The sequence below is a fragment of the Syngnathus leptorhynchus genome, chromosome 10, assembly GCF_054491065.1.
Source record: "Syngnathus leptorhynchus isolate UIUO chromosome 10, UIUO_Slep, whole genome shotgun sequence".
Taxonomy (NCBI): Eukaryota; Metazoa; Chordata; class Actinopteri; order Syngnathiformes; family Syngnathidae; genus Syngnathus; species Syngnathus leptorhynchus.
Window position 1 is genome coordinate 2,878,076 of NC_141204.1, and position 11,925 is coordinate 2,890,000.

General features: G+C 44.6%; 1 protein-coding gene across 4 annotated transcripts in view; it reads left to right on the forward strand.

The window, feature by feature from the left end:
* LOC147049926 (methylated-DNA--protein-cysteine methyltransferase-like) overlaps positions 1 to 11,925 on the forward strand; it is a 168,417-nt gene that overhangs the window by 33,790 nt on the left and 122,702 nt on the right. For all 4 annotated transcript variants that reach the window (XM_085923033.1, XM_085923034.1, XM_085923030.1 and 1 more), the window contains exons 7-11: positions 2,275 to 2,503; positions 2,588 to 2,789; positions 2,886 to 3,034; positions 3,305 to 3,467; positions 4,012 to 4,212. The gene's annotated coding sequence lies outside the window, so the exon portion shown is untranslated. The remainder of the gene's footprint in view (positions 1 to 2,274; positions 2,504 to 2,587; positions 2,790 to 2,885; positions 3,035 to 3,304; positions 3,468 to 4,011; positions 4,213 to 11,925) is intronic.

Sequence of the window (11,925 nt, forward strand, 5' to 3'; positions counted from 1 at the left end):
CTCCCGGCGCGCAGACACGCCGGTGTCAGGTAATTCTCAGAGGAAGAGCCACGCGCCCCTGCGGGGAGCGGCGGGGAGGCCCGTATCACATCTCGGGAGTTGTAATAGCAGCTTTGAAGACTCCAGTCCACTAATCCCACATCATGTGATCATGTGTCTAATAGAGCGGCTCCTCATTCGCCGGAAAGTGCGGGGGATTTCGTAGCTGTCACTTGCACCCGTTACAGTTGGGAGAGTATTATATGTCGGGAAAAATAAATACCAGACTCCCGCGCATGGCTTCCCGTGGACACACGCGGGGACAAGAGTTGGATCTGGAGTTTCACTATTACGTCAATTAGTACAGCATCAGGGTCATGCATTGATCAATTAAACATTTGGACAGGTGTTTATTTACACGTATGTTCTGTAAATATATTCTCGGATGTGATTTTTAGGCTACGGACGGACTCTTTTGTCAGTATAAGTAAGGGTTAAAACAAGCTAGTGGATTTAGCACACGGCTAACTAATGCAGACTAGCGTGCTAACTTACGTGCATTAAAGTTGTCGACCCATTTCAGAAATTTACAATCGTCCTCATTTATATTCTGTTTGTTCTGTTTTCCGAACCATATTCAGTATTTAGATTTGCTCCCGAACTTGATGAAACCAAGCTAGCGTTAGGCTACTACGTAGCATTAGCGGTCCCAACAGCGGGCACTCAGGTCCAAATCACCATTGAAGGGAGTTCATAAATGTCATTTTGCTCACATTTCCGAGCATCCCAAAGCAAATAAAAAAAGTGTCTCCTGACTTGAAAGGCTCAAGAGTGAATACTCTTAAGCGCTTCCCTAATCAACACTTGAGAGAATTTACATGAGGGGCTATGATCAATAATGGCATCTCTGGTGATGCGCAGACAATCTTGATCACACGTGTGTGAATGCAATACCTTGAAGAATAGCGCAAATTGTCTCTTCCATAATCATAAGCTGTCAAAAATGCAACAAGAGCCTCCGAGTGGAGCGTGTGATCATCGCGGAAGCTCAGGTCTGCAGAGGTTTGCGTGACATTTTTAAGTCCTCACTCTCTTTTTGAGCGATTATCTCAGAGGTACGGCGCACATTAAATGGCTGAGTTAACCTCAACACATGTAAAAACCATTACGGCTATTGACGACAGCCGCGTGTAATCCCGAGGTTTGATATTGACACCGCGTGATCAAATGCTAAGCTCTGCTAGCAGATAGCTCCTGGCTCTCTGGGGGGCGGCGGCGGCGTCGACAGGCAAATGAAGCAGAGCCAGATTGATGAGAAATGAGTGCTCGGCATTGTGTGTGTATGTGTGTAAGGGATACTGGCGAGCCAATCAATTAATACTTAAAGTGGAACCAATTCTTGTTTCACTCGGGCTTTGGCCCTCTTCATTTTCATCCGCGCCGAGGTCTGCATGGCTAATTAGCAGCACTGCAAATGGATGCTAAGCCACGGCAAATTAAATCTTAGTTCATTAGATATAAGCTCTTTAAAGATTGAAGGAAAATATTTGAATTTTTCAAAAGTTTCAACGTTGCGGCGCCCTCATTAAAAATGGGACGTCGCAACGTTGCGGGGAGGAAGTGGGGGAAATGTCTTTGTGCGGATGAATAATCCAACCAATATGAAATATTAAGTCACTATTTTACCCTGTGGTTCTCCTCGGGCTGTAGCGATAGGCTGGGTAATAGAAGGCTTCTGCTTTGAATAAAATACAAAGGTGCATGAAGGGGAAGCTCAACTATCTGGAGGCGAGCGCACTTTTGAATTACATTGTAAATATATTCATTATTCCACGCATATAAAAGAAAGAAAGAGTGAGGCATTGTTGATAGACGTCACTTTTCAAGTCAACTCTGTAAATAAGTCAACAGCTTTTATTTTCTGCTAGAAACTGGAGGGAAAAAAAAAAAAACACGAGCAAAGTTGAGGTTTTTAATTTTTAACTATGTTTACTTCCTGTGTGGACCTCGAGATGGAATACATTCAGTTTGGCTGCACCTGAGTTGGATACAAAATGTCCGTTACAAAAGTGCAGTGTGACGACAGTGATGTGTTTTTGTTTTTTTATCGAAATTAAATTACGAAACAATCTGAAAATAAAGGCTTCACCTCAAATTAATGCCTGGTGTTCTGTTGAGTTGAGTATATAAACACTGCTCAGCCTCCATGGCAATCCCACAAACTGGAGTCATCCGATTTTATTATTTTTCCTAACTCATTCAAGCTGATTTTTTTCTTCCTTCCTTTTTTCACAGTTGTTTCATTCTGCAGGTGTACCTAATGACCTGTCCCCTCGTCGAGGCCTTACGTCACGTGCGACGTCCGAGCCAATCTTTTAAGCGCCGTAATTCGCCGATGGCCGAACCAGATGTCGGACAGAGCGGGCCGACCGCTGCTTTCTCGCACCCCCGTGAAAGGAAACAAATTAAAAATCCAGCCAAATTTGTCTCGGGGAACGTCGCCAGGCTCACCCAACACGACATTGTGAGGAACACGCCGTCTACATGATCGAATAAAAGGTTGACTTTGCATGAATAACTTTCTTTCGACTTGTTCCGTCATCCGCAGTCAAGCCGTAAAAGCGTCGAGCTCGGAGGCCACCTTGTCGTTTTTTACACAGTGTCCATTGTGTAACAGCTGTAAAACACGCTCCAAATTATTAACTCCACATGCCTGCGCCGCTGATGAACTGAAATCCCAGAACAACCTTTGGATTTTGGCCAATAACCTTGGAGGGAGACGCTGATTGAGAACAGGACCGCGAATCCGGGTCAGTCCTCGTGCACGGCCGCTGAGAGCGGGATGCCTGAGCGACGCCAGGGTGTGCCGCTGATGTGCTTTTGAATCATCTTTTGTCATGTTTTAGGCAAACCGCACCTAAAAAAAAAAAATAAAAAAAAAGGTTTGAAGGGGACGACAGGTTTCAAGGAACGCGAGGAAAATTATGATCTCAATGGGATGGGAATGCCGAGCCGGGCCAAAGAAAGCAACAAATCGCGCCACCTGTACTTTATGGTACTTCATCCAGATACAGTTCTGATCAGTTTTGAGATATTTTATATATTTTCTATTTTTTGATATTATATGACTATATTTTTAAAATATATTTTTTATGATTATTTTTTGTGATTAAAGGATTCCACTTTACTTCATTTCCAAACAATTTTTATCATGATTATTCTCACGAGCCGGCGGGACGGACGCAAACGTCGACTTTGCTCCGACGTCTTTCGACAATGATGTGACACCCAAAACCCAGGAGTGACTGTGTCTCTTTCCCCGCAGGAGGAACAAGCGAGATGATTTGTTGAGGGGCCCCGGGGAACCAGCGAGCGCGCCTTGAAAACAGGTGGCGCAACATCACACCGCAGCGTGCCTTCGGGGAATATTTGTAGACGTGACGGAAACGCGGCGAAAAACAAAACACAGACGCAAAACGCCAGCGAAGGTAAGGGCGCTGACGACGTGACGCCTTCCCGCCAAAATGTCACTTGAATGCTGCGTGTGTTCTTGAAAGGGGGACGAATTGTGCTATTTTTCACGCAACATTCGAATGAATTTGTCTGGCTCTCATTACCGTGACGACCGCTCAATCTCGAAGCCTGTTCGTCGCATCTTAAATGATATCTATTATGTAAATGAGCTCAATTGTTACGTGACGCAGCGAAATTGCCCCGTCACGGACACACGTTCGAAACGGGCAGATTCCAAAAGGTCTCCTCGGTTGCTCGGTTTCATACGGTCCCCAAACTATTTGCAGACAAGCCATTAAAACTCAATTTTCCATAATATGCCTCCGTTATACTCCAAACATTGACAGATGTTGTGATTTTCCCTTCTCATATTCGCCGTCACTTACAGTCGGGACAAGACCAATTTCTTCCTTTTGACAGATCGCTCCAAAATGTATTAGCAGAGAGGCCGACTGTCAATCCGACTGCCCAAAGGTCCTTACAGGTCTCTCTTTTTTTTTTTTTTTGCCTCTGTCCTAGTGTTGAGAAATGATGTAATCAAGCCGTCCTTCCTACCTAGCAGCGCTCCATCCATCCTCTCTAAAGGCCTGGCGGTCCCTTTGGCCTCGCTCTGGATCAAGTCCCCCACAAGGCCCCCCCTGACCCCGTTAGAGGCGCATGATGGGCGGCCCTGTCACTTCAAATGGCTGCCCGGGTCCGGCGCGAGCCTCACCCCTCGCTGTGAGTAAAACTCTGTGTTATTTCGGTTTTATGGCGCTACGGCTGGATAACTCGGCGGAATGGATGCGGACAACTTAGTTATTGTCGCACAGGGCGAGGGAATCCACGCTGAAAAACGTCTTTGGATTGAACGCTATGAAAAGTTATGTGGCGTGAGGAAAGCGTCCGGGATGACCGCTGCCCCGGCCGGCACTTGGCCGCGGCTTTATCCCGAAGACGGCGTTCAAAGGGGGTTATTTAAATTTCAAGGCAGACGAATGCCTCGTACGCGATGTGTTGCTTCTCCGGCGGCGCCTTTGATGGCGAGGCGAGAGGGGAAGACGGCGGCTTTGTTATTGAAGTAAAGAATAATAAGGCCACTGCATGTTGGGCTGTGTACAGAGACCTTGATATCAATCCAATGCACTATGCATGGCCCCCCGCGCAACAAGCAGCCAGCCAGACAGGAAAGCGTGTGCCTTTTGATCCCGCTTTCCTTCTGTTGTCTTTCATCTGACCCATCCTCCCAAATTGTCACCAGCGTACACACGCGCGCCGAGAAGGAAAAAAAAAAAAAATAGACAGGAGGGCGGCGAACCCTCGGGGTATGGGGCCGCGCCGAAATGCCCCGGCTCACTCCGGACATTTTTACTCATTAAGTTCCAGACGAGGGTGCCTGGCGTCTTTAGAAATAGCTCCGCTGTGTACACGGCGGGCCAAGTGGCCACGATGCTCAGATTCCAGTTTTGGGGTTGAAAATAATCTCCCCTTTGCGCCGAGTCTGCAAAGAGGGCGGTTAAACATACAATGCAACTCAACATTAAACTGTAGAAAAATACCTCCATATATTTTGCCCACCCAAAGTCTCTTAGCTTCTTGCTAGCGTATCATTGAAACCACCATAGACAAGCTAATGGAAATAAGCGCGTATCAGTGGATTTTTCATTAATTTTTTGGATTATTTGACTTTAAACTAATTTGTAGAGCAAGTCTACTATGTATGGTATTGATTGACAAAAAAGGAAAAAAATACTTTTTTGTTACAATCTTAGTTTTAATTAGTTTAATCATAATTAGTTTAATAATTAGTTTGATAGTAATAAAATTGAATAATTAATTTCATTAAAATTATTTTTTGCCACAATCATAGTTTTAATTAGTTTAATAAACACAAGATTTAAGTTCAGTTGTTTTTTTAAAGCATTTTAGTTAAAAGTATTTCATCAATTTCAGTTTCTTTGTTATTTTGTTGTCGCTTTCCGTTGAAATTTTGCCTCGCGACCCATAGCAAAAAAAAATGACCAAGTTCAGGTGGCGCTATTCTACTAAAATACTTTATAATTACAACAGTTGCCAGTGTTATTTATAGTGGCGCAGAGATGACATTACCGGCGGTGCGGAGGAGAGAGAAGCTTCCCTTTTCCTCTCCCCGTGTCAGCGAATTACACGCTAGAAGCGACCGAGGCCATGAAGGGAGGACATAGCAAAAGATAATATGTTAGCTTTGGACTTGATCCACCGAACATACATATTTGGTCTTCCAATATAAATCTTCCCGGCTTCTCACTTGGATTCAGCATTTCAACTTTGCAAATTCCATGGCTCTTACCTCGGGGCGGCATTAATCAGAAAAGCGAGTGCCGAGTCAATGATGCATTTGGACGTTGGAGTGTTTCCATAGCGCCGCGGTTCAGCTCGCCTCCACTTCCAGCCACTTACGGTCAGAGGCGGCGTTCGGTCCAGGAGCGTGAAAAAGGTTCCAATTGAATTATGGCAATGTCCAACGCACACGGCAACACGCGGACCAGTGTCAGGTGAATCGTGCGTGTTAAAAATTGATGAAAGAAGCCATCAATTTGGAGTTTTTGACTCGAGCGCAACATAGTTTTGGGATTGCGTCATCGAGGGCGTTTTGCTCACATCAGTAAGTGCCGGGTTTCACGTTCCACTTGTGAAACCAGGCTGTCGTCACATCATAACTATGAAGTGTTGTCGTAAAGCGGGACTAAGTTATAGAGCTTTTTTTTTTTGTTCTTTCTCTCCTTTCTGCTCGGCGCGATACCAACTACTCCGACGATCCATATTCATGTGTTTCACGTTCATGCAAATCTTTTTCCATCGGAGCCCGGGAGGGACCAAAAGGCTTCCTTTTGCATCCGAGCGCGACGCCACAAACCCGTTTCGCCTGACGGAATGAAAACAGGTAGCGCTTCAAAGTTTGCATCCCAACTCCAAAACTTTCCATTCGTCACGCCGTCTCACTCACTCTGGAGATCCCCGACAAAATTTCAAAGTTAAAATCAGAGGAGGCCCGATGTTGATTTTGTCGTACACATGCAAAAAGAGAGGAGGGGGGGGCTTTTATTGTCAAAGGCATCAACGTCGAAAGGCTATTACGCCAGTCTTCCACATCGATTTTTCAGGCGACCCCGAGCCACTTGGCGGGGAACGACAAGGTGTTGCTATGATAATAATCATAATATGTCAAGTATCGCCCAGCCATCAGAGATGCTAGTCTCAGTTTAATGATTCTGGGAAATTGCGGATTACCCGGGATATGAGAGCAAGCCTACAGTTTTCATATAGTGTGGGAGGTTGCAGGGGCTCTGTATTAGTAATCACAGGGGAGCGCCGAGAGGTGGGAGAGAAAATCTGCTTCTTCTCTTCTCTCATTCATCATCGCCGTCCTCTGGTGAGGAAACATGGCAAATGGCCAAATGAATGCACTTCATAAAGCGCAAATGTCTCCTCTGATGTGCCTCTCGCAGAGGAGGAGCGGTGGAGGAGGTGGTGGTGGTGTTGGGGGGGGGGGGGTTCAGGGAGGAGTGGGAGGGGGGGGGGGTAGATTTCCACAGATATATTATTGTCAAACTCTGCTGCCCCCGCTCCGGAGCGTTATTATGATATCGTAGGAGATTTTACAATAAGATTTGGCGACTTCAGCCCGAGCAGTTACCATAACCGCATTACAGTGATGGTAGCACTTTTCAATCGGGGAGCATATATTGTCTGACTGGATGATAAGTTTCCTCAAATAAGCACTCACTCATTTTTTTTTTTTCTTCTTCCGCCTTCCCTGCTGTCTGGATGCTTTTGTAATTCAAAAGGATCTCTTAAAAAAAAAAAAAAAAACATTCTCCTAGGTGGATAAAAGCGGATGAGATATGGAGACATGAAGCGAGTCACGCCTCATAATAAGATGGTCAGTGCCACAGGGAGGTGCTATGGATCCTCTTATACCCCGCCCCCATGCAGAATATTGACTTTAATACATGAAATGTTTGTGACACGTCGTTCAACAGCAGCAATATCGGGTTTGATTACGGACAGCTTGTCGGGCATATTGGATAAGAAGAAGGAAAGGAAAAAAAAAAATCTGGCAATATCCAGCAAAGACGGCGTGTGATAATAGTGGCAACATGTGTGCTGCCAGGAGACGGCTCCTTAAGGATGCATGCTTTTGTTCATGTCAAAATATATTGAAAATATCCAAACGCAGCATATGCTAAATAATGGGTTTTGATTTCAAACAGAAACGCAAATATTTTGGAAAACAAAGATGAAACTGTTGCTCAATGAAAACCACCAAATTACATAGCCACACAAAATACAGCATATGCAAAACAGTTGCGTTTTAAATATTAATATGAAACGCCGTTTGATCACGTCCCCCAAAATAAAGTAAAAAATATATAGTTTTAATCATGTGGGTGTCCAAATAAAGCTATATGGTTAAATAAATGCAGCACTAATAAAGCAATTTTAGAAAAAATGCTAAATCCATTCTGTAAGTGTGCAGATGTTAAGATTTTGAGATTAATGTAACACTCCAAACAAAACCATAACTGCAAATGTATTTTTCTTCTATCTTCAAGTACACAATAGAAATATGAAATATCTTACTGGATTATGCACAATATAAATTGTTTTGAAACACACATACATGGTTTAAAATTGCATTTTGAAGAAGGGACCATTTCAACGCACAGTAAATCAAATTCAAATGAAAAATGCACATGGAGCTCATAAAAAGTCAACATAGTGGCATAAGAATATTTTATTCATTGGATTAATTTTAACATTGACATTTGATTTGGCTTCAAACAAATCAGCATCAGTGGCGGAATATGTTTCCGTCCACTTTTGATCTGTGCTCTTCCATCGTTAATTAGTGCAAATTTCCAGAGCATTCCAAGCCAATCAGCAACGGCGGCATGATGAAATCATAGCGGCACCGTGGCTTTTTTTTTTTTTCCTCCTTATTTTGTAGCAAGCTACACTCGGCGATGTTCTCATGCACGTGTTTACTATTTGCGTGATTAGCGCAATTACGCCTCTTCGGCACATCGGCCCCCTTTTGTACGACTGTATTAATTACTCCATTGATTCAACTTAACACCTAATGCCCAAGTAACATAAATCATATTTTCCACTTAATTATTGTGTTTCTACCTAATTAAGAACAGAAGCAAAAGCTGCTGTGGTTGGGGGGGGGGGGAACCAAAAACAAAAACAATATATTTACTATTTATTCCCTGGGCTGTCACAATGTAAAGTCAGTGATTAAATTGTTTGCCCAAGTAAATGTGTAAGTTTGTAAGATTATCCAAACACGTCGTAATAAACAGCCCGCCTGCTTTTATTTAATTAGGTTGTGTTTTTCCTTTTTTAAATTGGACCTGATTGGCGCGTAATGCTTGCCAACTGGCGGACCGTCTCCAAAGTGAGAGCGCGGAGAGGCGAAGGGGTCAAAGGAGGAGATCGGGGGAAGGCTGGGCCGGCTTATAATTACGGCCTCAAAATGGCATATTTACCATCTCTGCCAGCGAGGTCGTGCCTTCTGTCCTAGTAAACGTAGTGGAGTATGAAAGAGCCAATTACGGCACACTGGGTGACCTTTTAACAACTATTACCGCGGCCCATCAACACATTATCGCCACGGAGATAGAAGCGGGAATTGCAACGTCGGGGCCCGGCGACGACGGCCGACGCCGGTGACAAGTGGCGGCTTTGAAGAATCAGCACAATAAAAGGAGACAAGTGCGATGAGAACGAGAGAGAGAGAAAGAGATATGGCGGCGTGGCAAAGGGAGGAGGGGCGGGGGGTGAAGGGATTGAACAATGGCTTCCGTACAGTACATTAGCTGTGGATGTCAAGCACCCCAGTCGCTCCCAATGAAAAGCACAACAAATAAGACGTTGGCCTGTTTGTATTCATTATCAGTCAGCACATGCCCCGGCTCCTGCATTAAACATTAGACTGCCTCTGATGTCTGCTTAACAGTTTAATTCCCTCCCCGCCGCTCAGCCTGTCATAATAAACCCAGCGAAGCACACACAAAGTCAAATAAGAGTGCGAGGGGGCCGCATTTGTGTATGCGTGCGTGTTTCTTGCACGTGCGCCACCACCACCGCTTGAGCGACAAACACGTCATTCATAATAGCCCCCCCGTTGCCCGGCTTGGCTTTATTGTAGTTTATCTGATCACAGATTAAGTCGATCTCAAGAGTGGCTGACCTCCCCAGTGCGTATTTTTTGCCGCGCGCCGGAAGCCGTCAATATCGCTGCGCCGGCCACAATATTAGGGACAGCGGAATCTTTACGATTCCGTTTATGGAACGCTGTAAAAAAAGCGCACGGCGTCACACGACACTAAGCAGTCCCCTTTTACATCATCCCGTAATATAATCATAACCAGACGTATTGTTCAATGTGTTCCCTTGTGAGTTATAGGCAACTTCCACCGAGGAACGTTGTCGTCTTTTCTTTTTTTTTTTGTAACCTAGCAGCACTATGCAAAAAAAATACAAAATAACAGCAAAGGCATCAAATAATAAACGGCAGCGTTATAAAACATCTCCAAAGGGTTTATACGCTGATTAGGTATTCACACGCGTTGACACTTTATAAAGATTTTATATGGTGCAGTAAAGAGTGAGAACATCCGAGCGCTTGCCAACAACCGGCGCCATCGCAAATTGTAACAAATAACGAGAAGTTCTTACATTCGTCACAATGGCGCTCCTTATTGTTGCAGAAATGCCATAATGTGACTTTATTCACAATAGAAACATTCCGAAAAAAAAAGAAACTTCAAAGCTATTCATTTATCAGATCATTTAGGTAAAAGACATCATGACTCTCCTTACTTACATATTAGATGGATGAATTTTAATGAGGAAATTCAGGCGTATGCAGAAGGTGGAGGCGTCCAATTTGGTGCTGATCCAAATTAGGGTCATTGGGGCCTTGGTGGAGGTCCGCGCTCTAATTGACATCACAGCCTCGGTTGAGTTTTGCTTGGATTTGAAATTGCACAATATGGCCGCTTTTGTTTGGTTCTCATGAAATGCTTTTTGTGTAGCGTGTTACTACGTTATGATCACATGTGTACGTTCTTTACGTCCTTATTAGGCACATGAATGTTAATGAGAAAAGTCAGTCATGTGCAGGAGGTGGGCGGGTACGAAGGCGTGCAAATTTGGTGCTGATCCAAATCGGGGATTGTTCAGCCTTGGTGGAGGTTTGCGCTTGAATTGACACGGCAGCCATCATTAAGCGTTGTTTGAATTTTAGATCGCTAACAATGTAGCTGAATGTGTTATTCCATTTTTTTTTTTGTCTCATTTGATCTCGCAGAGGTCGCATTACTGTTGCGTTCGGGTTTGTCGAGTTGTGAGTGAATGTGACATCCCCCTCCCTTCCCTCTGCATTTGTTTGCTTGGTGTTTTATTTTTTATTTTTTTTTATCTCTGCCTCTTTTTTTGCACCCACTATCTCACTGCGGCAGCCAGAGGCTGGCACGGGCATCGCCTGGTCATAACGCTCGAGTGAGGAGGGGGGGGGGGGGGCAGCCTGGCAGGCGGCTACAAAGACGGCAATTGCAAGAAAAGAAAAAGGAACGGGAAGGGGGGGGGGGGGACGGGGGACCGGGCACCGAAATCCCCCACTCAGAAGAGATGATTGGATTAATTAGATAAATCCAGTGTATCCAATGAGTGTGTGCCTTGTCCAGAAATATGTCAGCGCTGTTTGCTAAAGGTACGGCCTCCGACACGGAGCGTCGGCGCATAAGGGCTGACCATCTGCCGGCTAATCCGAGAAAGCAAAGTCCTTCACTTCCAATGAGCGTCCATTTTATTCCATATTACGCCACTTTGATAATCTAATCCAATTTAGCGGCGTAGCAGGCACGCGCTAATCACGGGGGCGGCGAAAGGGAAGGCAACAAAAGGCGTCTCCCAATATTAATAAATCACAAGCCTTGCGATGCACTGTAAATACGTTTCCGCAACATTATCAAAGAAGGGGAGGGTTTCTCTTATTTCGCGCTCTCTCTCAGGGAAAAAATCGTGTAATTACCCCTCGGCGTTGTGAGAGAGCAAGAAACAGTTTGGGGCTTTTTACTTTTTCATGACATTTGAGAAAAGATATCAAAATTTGGGAGGGGAGGGCGAGGAAAAGGGGAAAAAAAAAACGAGTGGTTGTCTATTATTCAAATGCTAATATGTGCTCAGTGCCGCCATATTAGTAATTCAACATGTTACCATTGTGTTCGGGGTTCTGGCGCGCCTTTATTTGCCTAGCAAAGCGCGACAATGCCGGCGTGTCTGTTTTTTAAAGGCATCTTTAGCCAGCAGAATGTTAACTAAGGTAAGCAGTGTTGTTTTAGCCCCTCAGTAACCACGCCAATTATCTGCAAACTTATTTTTTTCGACTTCCATGCATAGTTA